Here is a 13,178-nt window from a genome sequence, read left to right as displayed (position 1 = left end):
TGATCCGGGATCAGTTGTTTCTACTGAGTTTGCTTTGTTGGAATAGTTGAACCTGTTCTAACTGATCCGGGATCAGATGTTTCTACTGCGTTTGCGCTGTTGGAATAGTTGAACCTGTTCTAACTGATCCGGGATCAGTTGTTTCTACTGAGTTTGCGCTGTGTGAATCCACTACTTTTCTTCAGCATTTCGCCTCGTTCCGCCCAAACTGCCACAAAAACACTCTTCTCTGTGGATATCTGCGCCCTGTGGGTTCTCCGTCGGTCCGGATCCATGAGGATCTGCTTGTGTTTGTACCGGAACCCGCCATCCGGGCCGTGTTTTCCTGTGTAAGCTCCGGGCTGAGGTGCTTTTTGGACCGCGGCAGGAGCGTCTCCGCCGCCGCCGAAGGCCGTTGGTGGTGCCCGAACACACTGTCTCCGGTCCCGGGGCCGCCGTGCTTTCCTTTACCGTCTCCTTCCGGGCCTGGGCCGTGGTTTATGCTCCGGACTCCGCAGTCATGTGTCTCCTTCGGACGTTAGCTCCGCCGCGGCTCCATGTAAGACATCGGAGGAACCGGCCTTTGTCCGGTGTCGGTCCGTTTACCGTGTTTACAGGCATTCGGAGCCGGTTAAAGCTGCTCCTTAGAGTGTGTGTGTGTGTGTGTTTGCCCAAATACAGTCTTCATTATTATTATTATTATTATTATTATTATTATTATTATTATTAATAATAATAATATTTTGTATTATTGTTGTTGTTGTTACTCTAAAACCCCTCTGAGCTCCACCGGGACCATCACCGGGACCGGACACAGCCCGGTGGGTCGCTTGTCCTGCTGTTTCATGGTGCTTTTTTGTGTCCAGGGCCAACAGTAACAACATGCTCCTGGCCTCCGCGGTGGTGGTGTGGGAATGGCTGAACGAGCACGGCCGGTGGCGGCCCTACAGCCCCGCCGTCTCCCACCAGATAGAGGCGGCCATCCGGAGCAGCGACCCCCGCGGAGGCAGCGTGGTCCTCGGCCAGGTGGACAGCCGGCTGTCGCCCTACATCATAGACCTCCAGTCCATGCACCAGTTCAGACAGGACACAGGTAAGATGGTGTGTGGGGTGTTTTTTTTGGGCGGGGGGGGGGGGGGGGGGGGGCTGTAGGTCCCTGGTCAACTTCAATAAATCAAAGCCCACCTGTGAATGTTTGCATTTAGACCTTCAAGGATTGTATGAAGCTCCTGATTTATTCATGTTTGTTGATCTTTTCCAACTTGTCTTCAGTAGTTCTACATGAATGTAGTCTGACCTCCATGAATAGTATTCATAGTAGATGTGGACTTTCAGGATGTCGTCCAGTGTGTATTTGTCTCAGGTTTGTATTGTAGATACACGACAGCCTGATGTAGTTTACAAAACCAATACTGCTGGTGTGGGGCTGAAATTATGCCCAGCGTGGACTCTGATGGACTCTGACGGAGTCTGATGGACTCTGGTGAACTGTGGTGGACTCTGGTGAACTCTGATGGACTCTGATGGAGTCCGATGGATTCTGGTGGACTCTGGTGAATTCTGATGGACTCTGATGGACTCTGGTGAACTCTGACGGACTCTGATGGAGTCCAATGGACTCTGGTGAACTCTGACGGAGTCTGATGGACTCTGGTGAACTCTGATGGACTCTGGACTCTTGTGGACTCTGATGGAGTCTGACGGACTCTGATGGAGTCTGACGGACTCTGATGGACTCTGGTAGACTCTAATGGACTCTGGTGAACTCTGATGGACTCTGGTGAACTCTGACAGACTCTGGTGGACTCTGATGGAGTCGGATGGACTGTGGTGGACTCTGGTGAACTCTGACGGACTCTGGTGGACTCTGATGGACTCTGATGGACTCTGGTGGACTCTGGTGGACTCTGATGGAGTCAGATGGACCTCTGGTGAACTCTGACAGACTCTGTTGGACTCTGAATTCCTTAATTTCATCTATAGCAAAACTGAAAAACTAAGAGCATGTGCCAGAGGTGAAGGGTCCGGCTTTGACCTCAGTGTGTGGACTTCCATGTTTGGACGTCAGTGTTTGGACGTCAGTGTTTGGACATCTGAACTGGTGTTTCTGTTTCAGAGTCACTACTGTTTGAGGTGAAAAAAAAAACTCAAACCACAACAGTTCATGTATGTCAGGTTATGAAGTTTACTGGTCCATGAAAGGTCTTAGAAAAGCTCTGATGAAGCCACAGGAGGGTTTGGACCACTGTTCCCTAACCCTAACGTGGTTCCCTAACCCTAATGCGGTTCCCTAACTCTAACCCGGTTCCCTAACCCTAATGCGGTTCTCTAACCCTAACCCCATTCCCTAACTCTAACCCCTTGTCAGTAAACACTGGAAAGTGGAACTTTAGTGACTTGGACAAAGTGTGTGTTTGTTGAATGCGAGGATTCGAGTTCAGACATTCTGATGTTGTGAAGCAGCTGAAAATGAACCCATGACCAACACTGAAATGGCAGCTGCACACACACGCACGCACGCACACACACACACACACACACACACACACACACACACACTCACACACTCACACAAAGGAAAAACCGCCAGACCCTGATCATGGAATATGAGAATGGAACATGTCAAGGCCTAATGAGCACAGTTCACTGTAGAACACTGCACACATGCACACACACACGCACACATAAATGCACGCACATACATACATACTTACACATTAGGGCATTAACTGAAAAGTCGGTTTGCTGACTCGTCGACGTCTGTGGCACAAGTCGACGTTACTTTGGAGGAGTCGACTAGTCGTGTTATTCTCTCTCTCTCTCTTCCATCACCACGCGAGCCTTCATTCAAGCGCATGCCAATACTCGCATCTTTCTACATGAAAACATGGAGCACAGTGAGCAGTAGTGATGAGTGGATCAGCAGACCCAGCTCAGGTTGGTGCGGGTCCAAAAAATGTCACTTTATTTGCGGAGCGGGTCAAAAAATTCCACAAAGCGGCTTAAAAAAAAAAAAACACTTCCGCATCACTAGCGCAAGGCCAAGACTGAAGGAAGAAAACGACTCAGAGGAGGAACTACACTGACCTTGATTTAGAAAAGCTCTGGTCTCAGTAATGTTCTGTGAACCATGCAAGCACCACCAATACTGAAGAAGACTGTGGACAGACAGTGGGTTTGGATCATTCTGTTCATTTATTTCATGAAGACAATGCGCTCTTTTCTTTAACATGCTGTGCGTCTTTTCTGCTGCTGTCTGAACCTTTTCCCACTTTATGTTGTTCACTTAAATTTAACAGAAAATTCCAGGTGTTAGCCTGTGTTTAGTTTTGGTTAGATATCTGAGAAGGACTGTTGATGCTTGTGTCTTTGTTTTTTATTCTGCTCTTAACTGTAGATTGTTCATGTTCCAGTGAATGATGACATCATCACACAACAAGTTGACTCGACATCGACTTTATTGACAAATAAGTTGATCTGAAAAAACCTGGAGTCACTAATGCCCTAATACACACACACACAAAAACATACATACACACACACACACACACACACAAATGCACATACTTAGAGAAGTGGCGCTAGATATTTTTATTTTACGTCATTTTGACAGACAGGGTCATAACACATGATCCATCATTTCAAATAAAAGGTTTTAATGATAATGAAACATATTTAATGTTCAAAAAACATGTCAGTGCTGCAGTTTGGGGGGGGGGTGTTGTTCGCCTGTCTGTTAGCAAGGTAACTCAAAAAGTTATGGATGGATTTGGATGAAATTTTCAGGAAATGTTGATACTGGCACAAGGAACAAATGATTAAATTTTGGTGATGATGGGGGGGCTGATCTGCCTTGGCAGAGGTCTGCGCTCTCCGAGTGCTTTTGTAGTTGTTGTTGTCATCCCTTAAGGTTGGACTCTTGTTTTACTACTTCCTCTTGTCTCTTCTTACCTGATCTGTGCTTTTTCCATTATCTCTGTTCTCTTTTCTCTTCCATCACCCTCTTTCTCTGCTCGTCTATCTCACACTCTCTGAAGCTGAAAACTGACTCTGAACACCGACACTCAGGGGACAGGACTCTTTCAAGGTGAGACAAAGTGGAGACAAAGACACCGGGGGCTCTGAAGGGAGTCGGCGGCAGAACAAAGTCGGGCAGAAAATAAACAGGTGGTGACGACAGAAAATGGTAAAGAAAGTTATGAGTCCAGCCGAGGTGTAGATGTAGCTGAGGTCAGGACCGAAAATGGAGAAGGACTTCAGCCCCTTTTCCACTGTTGTTCTGGAATGTTTCCCCTTTTCCATTGGTGTTCTGGAATGTTTCCCCTTTTCTACTGGTGTTCTGGAATGTTCCCCCTTTTCCACTGGTGTTCTGGAATGTTCCCCCTTTCTTCTGTTCCATCGTCTGTGTCAATGAAATGGTGGATCATTTGGTTTCACCTCTGTTCCACTTCTGGAAGTAGGAACAGAGCCCTGATAAAGGTGGAACCAGGATTCAGGAACGCTATGGAAAAGGAACACCTCTGGTTCCAACTAAGGGGGGACGTTTGGAGGACATATGCGTGTGCAACCCCCGCACCAGGGGGGGCTTAAAAATGAGTGTGGGCCGTGTACAGTAAACAACCAATCAGAAAGGTGTTGAGCTGCCGAGTGCGTCTGTGGCTGCTGTCGGCATCATGGACCATTCCACTAGGGCTGTTAAATTAATCAAAATTCAATTACAATTTCGATTATTGCTCTCAACAATTCCAAAAATTATATAATCGAGAAAAAAACGATTATTAATTCTGAGTTGTTTTAATTCACGCGCATGCAAGCCACCATGAGCTGCTCGGCCCCGCCCCCCTCTAAACTACTGCTGCCAGCTAGCCGGCAGGTCCACCTCACCAGGAAAGTTGTACCTAGCGGTCTTGAAAAATGGCAGGAGAATCACAGCGAAGTGCTCAGTAAACAAAAAAGGCAAGTCCAACTCAATTGTATGGAATCACTTGCTCAGAGTAGCCTTTTTTAGTATTGACTTAATGTTGCGTATTTTTGGATGCATGGTGTGACACTGTGGCTTAATGTTGGTTTTCTGTGTGGCGCATGGTCGTTGTGTTGTAGTGCACAACCTGCGTATTCTATAGATGACTCATGTATGCAGAAGGCCTGAACTGAAACCTCAAGGCACGCCACTGAATATATATATAATTTACCATGTTTCATACTACATTGAACATACTTAAATTTATAATTTGAGTTTTTTTGTTTTTTACTGCTACAGTTCTATGGCAAGTCTATAGCAGTTTAATTACAGTGCACTATTTGTTTACAAAAGGAAACATACTTGAATTTACAGAATACTTATTTGCATTCAAAGATTTTTTTTTGTTTCGTACAAAAGTGAACATACTTTGTTTTAGTGTTTAAAAGTTTTATTTATGTTTAAAGAGTATATTTTACATTGTTTTGCAAGAAAAAAATAAACAACTTTAAGGTTAACAAATAATCGTTTTTAATAATCGTGATTTCAATTATTGCTAAAATTATCGTGATTATTGTTTTTATTCTATAATCAAGCAGCCCTACATTCCACCCCCACCCCACCCCCGCATACGGACTTTTTCCACGTGTCCCATCCAGCAGGAGGCCATAGCACATCCAAGCTTAGACCTCCAGACTCCAAAACAGCCTCTATCTGGAGGCTGTTGAAGCCCTGGAATGCACTTTAAATTGGCAAGTTACTTCTGTGAGAGGTTATTTCTTGGGTTATTCCATATAATTTCATCAAGTGGTCCAACATAGAAGGATTTATAGAAGCAAGTTGTGCTTGATGTCAAAATTTAGGGCAATTCCTGTACTTCCACATGATGTCTTTTATTTTGTGATACTACCTATCCCACATGCTGATATTGACCTTTGAATCCAAAGGTCGGGCAGATATTTTTGTTTTTCAGCTGTTCATATATCATGCATAACATAACATAGGACTTTCATTTTACACAGATCCATTCCCTAGGTAGCCAAGATTTAGCACATAAAATTTCTAATGAATATGATGATTAGTTTTTGCGTAGTGAGTGGCCAAAAGTAGCATTTTAGAAGTTTGTGATGGATAAAATCTCAACTTGTCATTCTCTGTAACATGCAATTATAAATTTTAAGTAAGTATTTTCACATTTCTTAGGACTATAGATTCCTGTGAAATGATTTTGAATATTTCAGACCTCTAGCTCTGGTTGTTCAGAAGTTATAGAAGCCTGAAAATAGCCGAAAATTTCAAGTCTTAATTTTGGTTGCAATTTAGGGTACCCCCTACCTACTTCAAATGGTCATAACTTTGGAACTATTTACAATTAAGCCTTGAAATTTTGGATTTTCCCATCATACATAATGTTCTATACAGGGTGGGGAAGCAAAATTTACAATATTTTGAGGCAGGGACTGAAAGACAGTGTATGACCAATTAGTTTATTGAAAGTCATGAGAATTTATTTGCCACAAGAAATGTACATAATAGAAAATGTTTTTATTCTATGTGTCCTCCTTCTCTCTCAATAACTGCCTTCACACGCTTCCTGAAACTTGCGCAAGTGTTCCTCAAATATTCGGGTGACAACGTCTCCATTCTTCTTTAATAGTATCTTCCAGACTTTCTCGTAATAGTTTTGCTCATAGTCATTCTCTTCTTTCCATTATAAACAGTCTTTATGGACACTCCAACTATTTTTGAAATCTCCTTTGGTGTGACGAGTGCATTCAGCAAATCACACACTCTTTGACGTTTGCTTTCCTGATTACTCATATGGCAGACGTTTCTGAAAAGGTATGGATAATAGTGTTAGGTATGATTATGACATCAATATATGTTTGGTTTCAAAACAATTGACGTAGTGCCTGCTGAGAAAAAACAACTAAATGTTCATTGTAAATTTTGCTTCCCCACCCTGTAAGTATGCAAAAATTTAGAAAAATCTGAGAAGGTCAGGTGGGAAATTTTCTTAAAATCTGTTGATTTCATATGGAATAACCCTCTTGACCTTTTTTCCAGGATCTCTGGGTAAAAGTGGCTTGTGATTCAGACGCATAAGTTCGGTTAGGAACAGGGTCCGGGTTCTGAAGAGACACACACACAGACCTGCAATCGACATTAAAGCACAACTTCCAACACAATGTGAACACACCAACATGTGCCAGTGTTCCAGATTGTATTTTTGATAGTGGATGTAATGTTCGTTTGTGATGGTGCATTGCGTTGTGTTCCACTTGACCTTCATTAATCGGCCTTGAATATAATATTTCAATGACTTGTTCAGTCCTACCAGATCTACCATCATTACAAGTTGAATCCACTGGTGGTTTCTAAAGCCTTTCTGCTTTTTAAACTAGGTTCGGATTCCTAAACACAGAATGTGTGACTGTGTGAGCTCATGCTTGTGCACGTGCTCATGCACGTATCCTCAGGGTAATGACTGTCATGTGATGATGACTTAGTTTACTACAGTTAGTCAAACCTGAAATAGAAATATGAAACACTCAAATGGATTTGGATAAATTAACATGGAAGCCACATATTGCTTATGTAAAAAAAAAAAAAGCGTCTAAAAATATTTTTGTATTGAGTAAAGAAAATATGTGTTAGATTATAAAGCAATGAGAATTTGATATTGTTCACTTATTCTGCCATATCTGAGTTATTGTATTGAAGTATGGGCCAACACACACACACACACACATATGAGGAACACAAAGCCATTGTTTTTATGACAGAAAAGAGCAAAAAGAATCATGTTTAATGTTATTTTCAGGGAACATCTCTGCGTTTGTGCCTGTTGTTTATTTGACAACAATGGCTTGCGCACCGAAAAAGACGGTTTCTAAAAACTTGGGCCGAAGTGGAGATTTGGGCAAATCTCCGTTTTAGCGTTTGCGTGTAGAGGGAAACACGACAACAGAGGTTCTCAGACGGACAAAAGAACTAGGGAAAAACGACATGTCCATAGGTTCACAGCAGAAGTAAGCTGGTTTGGTACCAGGACGCCTTTTGCAGTACTTTTACTCATTTACTACAGTGCTCTTTTGGTATTAAAACCACATTCCTGAAACAGTTGTTAACCGTTAAAGTAACCCTCCTTGTGTCTAATGTTGGCTAACTATGGGACACACCTTAGCACAGTCACATGTTATACAGATGGACACACCCAGGCCTCCAGGGCACAACAGCTGACAACAACATATGAAAAACTCATTTATATTAGACTGTGATAAAGACAGATACAGCAGAGAAACCAGTCTGTGTTCACTATCAACCCTAAACCCTGAACCAGTCTGTGTTCACTATGGTCCTGTTCACACCTGACATTAGTATCAACCTATCAACCCTAAACCCTAACCCTAATGCCAGATGTGAACATAGTCACGATGCTTTGAGGATGCATTCAGACGTGCTCTCAGGTGCTTGAGTCCATATTCTTTTCCAGTCAGAACCAGACTCAGTCCTGTGAGTGAATGTTTGACTGTGCAATGAAAAACAAAATGTATCCAAAACATTGTTTGAGAATGGGATGAACAGGGTCAAAGATGTTCTTAAAGTGGAACGTAAAGTGGAGTGTAACATTTTATCGTTTTGTTCTTCATTGTTTTTGTTGCCGTTTTCTCTATAGAGCTCCCTGTAAAGTTTCGGAGTATATATTCACTGTCATAAAACCCACCCTTAACCCCCCCCTCACCGACCATGTGGATTTTTTTTCAATGAAGCCAGCAACGAAAATGCACAAAATAGTGATTGAATACACTACTGGAGGAGAGTTGGAATGGGAAACTTAAGCCGGACATTGAAGTTTAGGACATTTGTTTTCACTTCACAGAGGAGATTGTGGAACGAGAGCTGCTCTTAAAGCTGCGGGAGACTTTCGTGACCAGTTTTTCATCAAATCTACCCAACCTCAGTCTTATCCTCAGTATCATGAATCTGTTAGTCTGTCTGTCATTGCTCAGCTGAATTTCTTGCATTTCGGTGAACAGTTTCTTAGTTCCATCCACCAGAAACAAACCATGTGTTTACATTCAGAGCCGGAGGGAACTCGGGCATATGAGGAATTTGTTGCGACGCGCATTGTGGGAAGGGATGTTCGCACAGCCATCGCAGCGGCAGCAGGAGTGCAACCATATGATATTATATGGATGAAAACTACACGACGTGGAAACGGCTGAAACATGGAAACAGTTGGAGCAGGGTCTCAAACATGCGGCCTGGGGGCCAATGCGGCCTGCCAAAGATTCCAATGCGGCCCGTGGATGTTTTTGCTAAGTGCAAAAATTCCACAGTCTTGATTGAATTAAGCAAATAAAAAATTTAGCTTGAATTAAGGAAAAATCTTGAATTAAGCAAAAAAAAAATCTTGAATTAAGTGGAAAAAAAATCTTGATTTAAGCCAAAAAAAATCTTCAATTAAGTAAAAAACAATGTTCAATTAAGCCAAAAAAATCTTCAATTAAGTAAAAAAAAATCTTTAATTGCCAAAAAAAATCTTCAATTAAGTAAAAAAAAATTAGTTAAGCCAAAAAAATCTAAAATTAACAAAAAAAATCTTGAATTAAGCAAAAAAATCTTCAATTAAGTAAAAAAAAAAAATCTTGAATTAAGCCAAAAAAAATCTCGGTTAAGTAAAAACAAATCTTGAATTAAGCCTTCCAAAAAATCATCAATTAACTAAAAAAATCTTGAATTAAGCCAAGAAAATCTCAAATTTAGCAAAAAAATCTTGAATTAAGCAAAAAATCTAGAATTAACAATTTCATTTTTTTGGTTTGTTTTAGCGCAAAAAATAACATTAAATTATGAAAATATTTCCATTTACAAACTAGCCTGTAACAATAAATGTGAATAACCTGAAACAAATATGAACAACCTGAAATGTCTAAAGAAAATTTAGCACAATTGAACTCTTTTCTGCCTGTTCCTCAGTGTTTAGTGTCTTGTAGATCTGATCCATAATGCACATGGAGAAATGAGAAGTGGAGGCAGAATATTGTTAAATTGCACTAAATTTTCCTAAGTTTTATTTAAACTCATTTTTTTCAGTTTTTTTTTGGATAGTTTATAAAAGTAAGTATTTTCATAATTTAATGGGTTTTTTTTCCCACTAAACAAAAAGGAAAAATTTGGAGTTGTCATTAATTTACAGGTTACGATTTATTATTTTACTAGTCTGACCCACTGGAGATCAAATTGAATGTGGCCCCTGAAAGAACATGAGTTTGAGAGCCCTGGGCTGGAGGAATATGCATAGGGGGAAGGGAGCTCCTGCCGTTTCCTCGTCGTGTCTGTTCCAGCTGCCGCTGTCAGGCGGCTGCATGAGCCTTCGCTTCCCACAATGCAAGTCGCGACAAAATCCACGATGCCCGAGTTCCCTCCCAGCTCAGTTGTAAGCACAGTTTTGTTTCTGGTGGTGGAACTAAGAAACTGTTCACCGTAATGCAAGAGATTCAGGTGAGTAATGACAGACAGACTTACAGATTAGTGATACTGAGGATATAACTGAGGTTTGACAGATTGGATGAAAAATTGGTCACCAAAGTCTCCCGCACCTTTAAGCTCCATGGCTAATGTTAGCAGCTTGGTGCTAGCGGCTGCAGACGGAGCCTCAGTCCGCTGTTTCCTGCACCCACACCCAGCATGTCAGTGTGACCTGTTGGCCAACACAGCCGGGGGGATGTGTGGACAGGAACCCCGCTGGTCATTGAAGTGGACCCGCTGGTCCACTTCAGTGTTAACTTTTTATTTGGGGTTGTAAGTTTTGCAATTAATCATTACAGATATTGTTAAGAAGTAAGAATCAACAGGGACAAGTAGTTATGATGGCAGCTGGCTGAAAACTATGGAAGTAAATCTGTGTCATCAGATTTTGAACTATAAAAGCCATTGAAGTTCTAGCACTGATTTTTTTTTTTTGCACTGAAATTAAGTATCTGAATGTTTGCATCTGAATTTTTTAAATTGAAATTTATGAACATAGTTGAATTCAGTGACAAACAATTCAGATACTTATTTCAGTGCAAACAAAATTCAAATACTTCATTTCAGTGCAAAAAAAGTTCAAATTCTTAATTTCAGTGCAAAAAAAAAATCCAGATACTTAATTTCAGTGCGAAAAAAATTTCAGTACTACAATTCAATGTCTTTATAATTCAAATCTGATGACACAGATTTACTTCCATAGTAAACCACAGCAATGAAGGTGTTCCTAAGAAGGGAAGAAATGCTCGTTCCATTATGTGAACAATAAAAGGATTGATGCAAAGCCGTATTGATCCCTAAAGGGACATTTCTTTGTGAATGTATGAATAAACCAGGAGACCAAGAGATGTGGGTGTTGAGAGTGACAAATGGCATTATTGTATTTTGTGTGTAGTTAAATGTTTTTATCTATGTCCTGTGTTTGACCTCTAAGTCAAACCAAGAGTTGTAATCTCATAGAGGACAACCTATCTTTGTCCCCAGAAAAGCCTGACATTAGCTCTGTAGGTGTTTTGTGTGTAATCTCTTAAGATCACGCCCTCAAATGCACCACTGGGACACGTATAAGGCTGCTTCGCTGCTGTGGTGAAACATTGTTAGGCTGTGTCATTAGTACTATGTTTTAAGCATTTACTAATCAACGAGTGGTGATGTTACAAATAAAAAAGATTTGTTGATGTAGGGTAATGGATGGACAGTAGCAATGCGTTGTCACTACAAAACCAAACTTCCAATGCAGCAACAATTTGCAAGTTTTGTTTATTTGATTTTAAAGCATTAATAATGGAGTCAGAGCCTGGTTCATCAGATTAAAGGTGCAGGAGACTTTTGTGACCAATTTTTCATCCAGTTCTGTCAAACCTCAGTCATATCCTCATTATCATGAATCTGTAAGTCTGTCCTGTCGTTACTCAGCTGAATCTCTTGCATTTCGGTGAACAAGTTTCTTAGTTCCATCCACCATAAACCATGTGTTTACATTCAGAGTCGGGAGGGAACTCGGGCATCTGAGGAATTTTGTCACGACCTTTTCAAATTTCACACACATCTTTACATATGCCTTTTGATAAATTTAAAAAAAAATTTTTTACACATTTTTTTGAAAAGTTTTTGAAAGATTGAAAATTATGACTAATGAATCCCTTGGTTGGCAGGGTATTAGTGAGCAGGAGTGGGGCCCAGTGTTGTGTGACAGGGCAGAGGGTATTAGTCAGCTCCACCTACTTTTTCACTTGTTAAACTTCAGTTAGACCATTTAAAACGTAGTGAACCTTGATCATTGAACAGAGGAGCATTATGTTTCATTGTCCTCATAAGAGCTCTGATATTCTGGTTAGGGAAGCGTCCAATACCACTTTTTCCAGACCGAGTACAAGTACTTACATTTGTGTACTTGCTGATACTGAGTACCAATAAGAGTCCTTAATAATCCCATTCCAGTGTTAGTTCCTTTTTGTAAATGTGCTTTATTGTCGTTGTCATTAGTCTGACTGGAACAAAGTGCTGCTACTGACATTTAATGTGTTGGAATGAGCGTTTGTCAATTAATCCACCAGAGCGCCACTCTGAATGAACCATACTGGACAAATACCACAAAGAAGAAGAAAGTTTTTAGAGAGAAGAAAGTCAGTAATAACAAACATGGAGACGACAGAGGTAACACTAATGTGATACTAATGTTGCAGCGTTTTCACTGGTAAGGTTTAAAAGCTTAGTTTCAGCAGGAAAAGAAAAGATAAGTGAGCCATAAGTTTGGTTTTTACTTCCGCTGGCAGCGGTCTGCAGCGCTTCGTACCTCCATAGTATTATCAGTAGGATGGAAACCGGCCCAGCTCTGGGTAGTTGTCCTAAATGTGTCAGTAGTTTTTCTCTAACTCACACAGTGGCTCTTTGAACAGATTCTCTACCTCCACAGTTCCGCTGGTATTCTCCGTCTGGGTACTCATCCACCAGCACCTGGAAAACGGATGGAATGTACGCAGAGGACAGACAGAACACTGCGTCCGTTTCTGTCTGAGTCTTTAATGTTACTTGCAGTCAGCATTACTTTTATCACCGTCATTTATTTGGTTCAATCTCCACACTCTTCACACTCCACACACATTATTCCTCCTCCTCGTACCTGCTGCACTGAACTGGGAATGTCACACGGCCGTAAGTGGTATCGGTGGGTTGTATTGGGTTACTTTTATGAGTACGAATA

At 41.2% G+C, this 13,178-nt stretch overlaps 1 pseudogene; it reads left to right on the top strand.

Annotated features, from left to right (window-relative positions):
* Positions 1 to 98: 98 nt before the first annotated feature.
* LOC115434979 (E3 ubiquitin-protein ligase DTX4-like) overlaps positions 99 to 13,178 on the top strand; it is a 30,396-nt pseudogene continuing 17,316 nt past the window's right edge.

Source organism: Sphaeramia orbicularis, chromosome 1, assembly GCF_902148855.1.
Source record: "Sphaeramia orbicularis chromosome 1, fSphaOr1.1, whole genome shotgun sequence".
Taxonomy (NCBI): Eukaryota; Metazoa; Chordata; class Actinopteri; order Kurtiformes; family Apogonidae; genus Sphaeramia; species Sphaeramia orbicularis.
The sequence above is the reverse complement of the archived record's forward strand: the minus strand, read 5'-3'. Positions and strand labels throughout refer to the sequence as shown.